Source organism: Dromiciops gliroides, chromosome 5, assembly GCF_019393635.1.
Source record: "Dromiciops gliroides isolate mDroGli1 chromosome 5, mDroGli1.pri, whole genome shotgun sequence".
NCBI lineage: Eukaryota > Metazoa > Chordata > Mammalia > Microbiotheria > Microbiotheriidae > Dromiciops > Dromiciops gliroides.
In genome coordinates, this window is record NC_057865.1 from 219,396,283 (window position 1) to 219,403,022 (window position 6,740).

The following is a 6,740-nucleotide window of genomic DNA, read 5'->3' on the forward strand; positions in this document are numbered from 1 at the left end:
TATTTACTGCCCTGTCTGGTATATAGTATGCACTTAATAGATGCTAGTTTATTGATTGAATATTTTAAAAGTATTTTATTACTTTCCAGTTACATATAAGGATAGTTTTCAACATTTGTTTTTACAGAATTTTTAGTTACAAATTTTCCTCCCACCCTCCCTTCCCTCCCTCCTCCCCAAGACAGAAAGCAGTCTGATATAGGTTGTATATGTACAATCACATTAAACATATTTCTACATTAGTCACCTTGTGAAAGAAGAATCAGAGCACAAGGGAAAAACCTCAAAAAAGAAGGAAAAAAAACAGTCCAAAAGTAGAAACAGTATGGTTCAATCTGCATTCATAAGTCACAGTTCTTTTTTTCTGGATGTTGAGAGCATTTTCTATCATGAGTGCTTTGAAACTGTTTTGCATTGTTGTACTGCTAAGAAGAGCCAAGTCTATCACCATCGTTCATCACACAACGTTGCTGTTACTGTGTACAATATTCTCCTGGTTCTGCATCAGTTTGTGTAAATCCTTCCAGGTTTCTCAGAACTCCTCCTGCTCATCGTTTCTTACAGCACAATAGTATTCCAGATTGATTGAATCTTAAAGTACAATATAAATGTCAGCTATTGCTTTTACTATGTGTCCAAACATTGTGTGGGATGCAAACAGTGTTTTGTTTTGTTCTGTTTCTCTCCCTCTGAGGTTTTTTGTTTGGAAAGGTTTTAGGGAAACCAGCTCTAGCTGCACAGAACTTGTTGTAACTGGGGAGACAAAAGGTGATATGTGTAGTTTACTTAAGCTAGGATCTGGTCCACAGAGGAGGGACTAAGTGGACAGCTTCTACAATGCAGGAGCCAAATTTTGCCAGTAGCTAGAGGTTTCTCAAACTGCAGACTCCTGGTCTTGCCCTTTCTCTCCCCCTGGTGGTGAGACATAGGACTGCAAGATAAAGAGTTAGGAACTTCAAGATTATGAAATCCAAACTCCTAGGGAATAAATGGTAGAGACGAGTTTGAATAAAACAATTAAAGATCACTGCAAAACAGGCTTCCTGTAAGGCAAAGCTACCCAGAGTCACGTAAAAATTTGTTGACGGAAAAGGGGGTCATGAGTGGAAAAAGTTTAAGACCTGCTCAAGGGTAGTAATCTCCAAACTTTTGTCGATTATATACCTCACCAGCAAAATAAATAAATAAATTACAGTTCACTCCTAAATATGTATATGTACTTATTTATAAATTCTTGACATGTACTACTGTGCACATTATAATACTTATGCAAAAGTAGAAATACAAAATAAGAATAATATTTCTTTCTTTCTTTCTTTTTTGGTGAGGCAATTGGGGTTAAGTGACTTGCCCAAGGTCACACAGCTAATGAGTATCAAGTGTCTGGGGCCAGATTTGAACTCTGCTCCTCCTGAATCCAGGGCTGGAGCTCTATCCACTTCGCCACCTAGCTGCCCAAGAATAATATTTCAATAGGAATCTGTAGGTATTTGTCACATAGGCACATGGTCAGAGATCAGACTTAAGGCAGGGAAACCAATTACAAAGACGTTGTAATAGCTAAAGCAAGATCTGATGAGGACCTGAACAAGGGTGATGGCTAAATGAGTAGAGAGGACATACAGGAGAGATGGTGTGGAGGGAGAAATGACAACTGACGGAATATATGGATGTGGGGTAAGGAAAGTGAGTAGTCAAAGATGACTAGAAAGATGGTGGTGCCCATGATAATAATCAGGTAGATTTGTGGGATGGGATAGAGAAAATAATACAATGCTATCTATGATCCATTCTTATTTGGTCAGTAGTTTATCATTCTTATTGTTCACTTCAAGACCTTATTAGAAGATGTTTTGATAAGAAGGTTTCTCTCTCTTTTTCTGTCTCTCTGTGTCTCTTTGTGTCTCTCCCCCCCCCCAAAAAAAGGATTATTCCAAAGTTAAGGGAGTGGGTAAAGATAAGATTGTGTCCAAAAAATAAACAATATCCACAGTTGCATATCCTGCAGTCAGATAGGTTCTTGATTGGCTTCAGAGTCACTGATTCCCTGCACATCCAACTAGGTTTACTCTTGGTCATGCAAAAGATTGTCGGTATGTTAGCCAATGCAGCCAGATCTCCTACAGTTGTTCTGGTTACCTGGATAATTGGGGGACCCAAGCAAATCAAGGTATCCATTTTCACAATCCCATGAACCAAGCATTGCAGTTTCTTGTGTGCGTGCGTGCGTGTGTGTGTGTGTGTGTGTGTGTGTGTGTGTGTGTGTGTGGACAATGAGGGTAAAGTGACTTGCCCAAGGTCACACAGCTAGTGAGTATCAAGTGTCTGAGGTCAGATTTGAACTCAGGTCCTGCTGAATCCAGGGTCGGTGGTCTATCCACTGTGCCACCTAACTGCCCCTGCAGTTTCTTGACAATTGGAGTTGTCCTAAAACAAAATGGACTGTCTTGAAAGGTAGTGAGTCCCTCTCATTAGAGGTTTTTAAGAGGAGGCCAGATGACCAATTCTTGAGGATCTATTAGAGGGGATTTCTTTTTTTTTTAAATAATATTTATCCAATGATGTGTAAAGACAATTTTTAGCATTCATTTTTATAAAATTTTGAGTTCCATATTTTTCTCCCCCTCTCCCTCCTCTCTTAAGAGAGGATTTCTCCTCAAGTAAGGGTTGAACAAGGCAGCTTCTAAGGTCTCTTCTAACTCTGGGATTCTGTGATATGTTTCTGTGACTCTAATAAATGGTCCCTTTTGTCAGACTCGGGAACTCTGCTGTGGTATAGTGGAAAGAATATGGCCTTGGAGTCAGGTGATACATTCAGGCACTTATTAGTTACCTCTATGTGACCTTGGGCAAGAGGCTCCCCTTTCTGAGCCTGTTTTCTCCTGTGTAAAATATGGGAGTCGGATGAATCTGTTCTGTTATTCTTGGAGTTCTTTTCCTTTTGTTGACTCCCAGTTACCAAGACAAAACTCTAGAGATACATGGGTGGGGCTCAGTGCCAGTGGTGGCAAGCAGAAGGATGATTTCCCTCCCCCCCACCTCTTTGTGTGCTGGAGGGAAAAGAGAAGAATAAAAAGAAAAAGGTCTCAAATTCTGGGTAGTGTCTGTCTTCTTCTGCTGTCTATCTGACGTTCTCCTGGGTAGCCATCTGCTGGGTGTTACTCCATTCTGTGTCTCTGACACAGACCCCTTTCTCATACAAAGAACAATTCTAATGAGCTCTTTTCTTTAAGAGCCTGAGGGGCCTGTAGACACTGGAAGTCAACATGATTACAGCCCTGGGACTAATTAGAACCACATCAAAAAGGAAGCCACCTCCCCAACCAAAACCCCTTTCCCATGCTGGCTGACCTTATGTGTTGTGAAATCAGAGCCGTCTAGTACGGACTAGAAGCGAGCATTGGAGGGGCCGTGGAAAAAGAGACTACAACATGCTGACCGAGGCACCAAGGGAGTGTGTCTCCCAACTCTGGGCACAGAGCACAGTGGCGTGAAGCGAGGCCGACACTGTCAGAAGTGGCTAATGCATCAATGTTTTACACACACGTATGTATGTATATATACATATATACATACACATACACAATCTTATATATACATATTACATATACATATACATCATATACATATACATACACACACACATATATATATTTCTTTTTTTGCTGTTACACGGAGAGTTCTATCAGGGTTGGAGATGAGTAGCTGGGAGTAATAATAGCTAACATTTATATAACATTTTAAGATCTGCAAAGCACTTTTACATGTGCTACCTTGTTTGGGTCTCACAACAAACTTGGGAGGCAGCTATTATTATTATTATTATCCCCATTTGACAGTTGAGGATACTAAGGTTCCCAGAGGTTAAATGACTTGTTCGAGGCGGGATTTGAACCCAGGTCTTCCTGCCTCCAGGTCTAGTGCTCTATCTACTGCGCCACCTAGCTGCCTACAGAGGCATGACCATGGTGGAAAAATAGAGCATCATTAAGACATTTTAAAAATAAATTGAAAAGAACCAGAAGGGAAATGAACTGTGAGCTGTGTGCCAGATGATTAACAGCTCTTTGCAATATTAATCCTCCAGTGCATTCTGTGATTTTAAAAATTAATCATAGGGCTTAAATTGACAAGAAATGACTAGTAGCTCACATTTCTCTAGTATTTTAAGAAAAAGTGCTTCCTAGGTGGTGCAGTAGATAAAGCACCAGCCCTGGATTCAGGAGGACATGAGTTCAAATCTGGCCTCAGACCCTTGAAACTTATTAGCTGTGTGACCCTCATTGCCCCATCAAAAAAAAAATGCTTCCCTCAACACAGTCCTTTGAGGCTAGTAGGAGTACAAGTGCTCTAACCCCAGCACTCTCTTAGCCCAGGTTTTACTTTGGACCAGAATGAAGAACTCCTATGTCACTGAACATGTAACCAAAGGAGGAGGACTTTTCTCTAACCCCAGAGATGTGCTGGTAAATAACACCCCAGCTCTGGTTGGAGTCTTCTTCCTTCATCTATCCAAATCCCACCTGCCAAGCTAAAGGACCAAGCTCAAGTCTTCCCCTTTCTTTGAAGTCTTTCCTGACCAACCTTCTTCTGAACACCCATGGCATTTATTTTTAATTAATTAATTAATTAATTAGTTTGTTCATTTATTTATTTATTTGTGCAGGGCAATGAGGGTTAAGTAACTTGCCCAGGGTCACACAGCTAGTAATTGTCAAGTGTCTGAGGTCATATTTGAACTCAGGTCCTCCTGAATCCAGGGTTGGTGCTTTATCTACTGTGCCACCTAGATGCCCTGCACCCATGGCACTCATTACCTACCTACCTACCTTACTCAATGTGCAATGTGATAGAGCTCTGGGCCTGGAGTCAGGAAAGTCTGAGTTCAAATTCAGCCTCAGATATTTGCTAGCTATGTGACCCTGGGCAAGTCACTTAACCCTTTTTATCCTCAATTTTATCATCTGTAAAAATGAGCTGGAAAAGGAAATGACAAACATTCTAGTACCTCTGCCAAAAAAACAAAACCCAAATAGGGTCACAAAGAGTCAGACACGACTAAGAGCAACAACAACCTTAATCCTTGGGCACTATATATATATATATATGTGTGTGTGTGTGTGTGTGTGTGTGTGTATTTGTATATATACACATGTATATATTTATATATATAAAACACACAGATGTATGTGTGTTTATATTTGTATTGCATCACAAAGTTCTTCAGCTTTTCATTTATGTTTGCGTCATCTCTTCAACCAGGTTGTGAGAGTTTGAGGGGGCCAGCACACAATTCTGAAGGCTAAGGCCTTCATAAAGTGTTATCCTTACAACAAGCCTTTCAGGTAGGTCATGGCATCATAGATTTAGAGCCGGAAGGGACGGCAGAAGCAATCTAACAATATGAATAACCAGCACTTGAAGGTTGGCAAAAGCCTTTAACAAATATTACTTCATTTGATCCTCACACCGGCCCTGGGAGTTAGTTAGGTGCTATTATTGCCCTATTTTGCAGATAAGGAAATGGGGGTATGGAAAGGAGACGTCAGTACCGGGACGCCACGGCTGGGTGAGTGTTTGATGCCAGATATGGGCTGAGGTCTTCCCGACATTCACTCCCAGGTGATATCCACTGCACTACTCAGCTGTCTCTCATTTTTTTGAGCCTCTCATTTTACAGATAGAGAAACTGATTCACAGAAGGGCTGACACTTGCCTAGGGTCACACAGAAAATAAGTGGCAGAAGTAGAATTGGGACTAAGTTCTTTTGACTACAAATCCTTCCAACCACACCGTGTAGAGGAGCACATATTGTTATTCATATTTTAAAGGTGGGGAAAGGGGTAAAGTGACTTGGCCAAGGTCACATCTTCTAATGCATTAAAGAGCCTTATCATTCTGCGCTTCCTACTACTGATATCAATGGCCTCTTTTCATCCCTCCAGTAACTCCATCAGTGCTTTCCATGTAGGAAGTGCTCAATGTGTGCTGAATGAGGGGGTGATGGGAATAAAGTGAATTAAAAAAGTTGGGTTTGGAGTCAGATCCAAGTGATATAGGCTCACCTTCCAGCTCTGCCACTCTATGTGAATTTGGGCAAATCTCTTTTTCTTTCTGTTATTCAGTCCTTTCAGTCATGTCTGACTCTTCATGACCCCATTTGGGGTTTTCTTGGCAAAGATACAGGACTGGTTTGCCATCTCCTTCTCCAGCTCATTTTACAAATAAGTAAACTGAGGCCAACAGGGTTAAGTAACTTGCCCAGGGTCACACAGCTAGTAAATGTTTGAGACTGGATTTGAAGATGGGTCTTCCTGACTCCAGGCCTAGGCTTCTAGCCACTGCACCATCTAGCTGACCCCTTCTCTCTAGGCCTCTGTTTTCTCATTTGTAAAATCAGGTTTTTGGATTAGATGACCTCTAAGGTCCCTTGTAGTTCTAAATCTAGTGAACTCAGTCCTCAGTGACAGAGTCTGAAGGCATGCTTCTCTGTCCAGCATCTGTTCCTGTGTACTGGTGGCCCAGCATCCATGGGGACTAGGTCTCTAAACCAGGACATGGGACCATTCACTTCTTGACAAATCTCCATTTCCTAGGCCAGGTCTATACTCGTTTTTGTGGGAAAATAACCCTCTGCCCACTCACAGGGGGATGATTGTGTATTAATGGGTTAATAGATATGTCAGGGCATGTGGGGTTGAAAAGGCAGGGGTGATGTTTATTGTGATGCAGGGTCCCT